Source organism: Trachymyrmex cornetzi, unplaced genomic scaffold (assembly GCF_001594075.2).
Source record: "Trachymyrmex cornetzi isolate Tcor2-1 unplaced genomic scaffold, Tcor1.1 scaffold1999, whole genome shotgun sequence".
Taxonomy (NCBI): domain Eukaryota; kingdom Metazoa; phylum Arthropoda; class Insecta; order Hymenoptera; family Formicidae; genus Trachymyrmex; species Trachymyrmex cornetzi.
This window is the reverse complement of record NW_017296634.1, coordinates 24,994-26,005: the sequence shown is the minus strand read 5'-3', so window position 1 is coordinate 26,005 and position 1,012 is coordinate 24,994.

The window sequence follows — 1,012 nt, the reverse complement described above, 5'->3', positions numbered from 1 at the left end:
CGCTACCCGCGTACTCGCCACCAACGTGCACGAAACGTCGCTCTAATTGCGATTTTGCACCCGCGAGTTGCGCGATCCTCACCACCGCGGATTGTCTCTGTCCGACGGCGAGGCGCGGACGCTTGGTACGACACAGTTCTTCCAGCTGCTGGATGCACTCGTCGCATCGTTACAGCCATGCGAAACACTCCGCCAGAGTAGCGACCTGACCGCACTGCTCCAGCAGTTCGCGTTCCACTCGCTCGTGATTTTCCATGTCTTTTTCACAGTCTTTAGATCACGTTGCACTCTTCCACGGAGCACTTGCACGTGACTCGTTCACACACGTTGCACCACCGCTCCATATCTATAATTGCATGGTACATTCGCGCCATGTAATATTTTTCCAATGCGGAACAGCATGGTTCACACACAAAGCATTCATCATCACACATGTCATGAAAATATTTTTCTTTTAAAGCAGGATCCTCCTCGCTGTAATAAGATGGCATATTTGCATCACCACCTATCAACAGAATGGCTATTTTTTCACCACCTGTGGGAATCGTAATTTTCCTGTAGCAGTGATAAACGGTCTGCATCGCGATTTTCGATACACAAAAAAAGTCATTGTCTGTTAAACTGCGAGTTTTATATCTATTTTCAAAGTCATAATTCTCACAATATTTGTTGAATAATCGCGTGTACACTTTCTGTCGCTCGAATAAAAGCCAGGAACAAACGGGCTCGTTGTGAATGAATTTCTGCTTGTTCCATGACACGCTGGCCGCATATTCCTAACTCTCGATCGCGTAGAAATTGCACCGGTGATATTCGCATACTTGTGTCTCTCTCTGTCGCGGTTTTTCCTAGAACGTGTATCGCATCTTTTCTAGTATGCAATACATTGCTTTCATCGTACTCCATCTTCATTCGTTCCATTATCTCATCGTGATCCATGTTTCGTTCACAATACTGTTCACATTACTGTTCAAAATAGTTTTTAATTTGTGCACTGTGGACACTTGTTGCA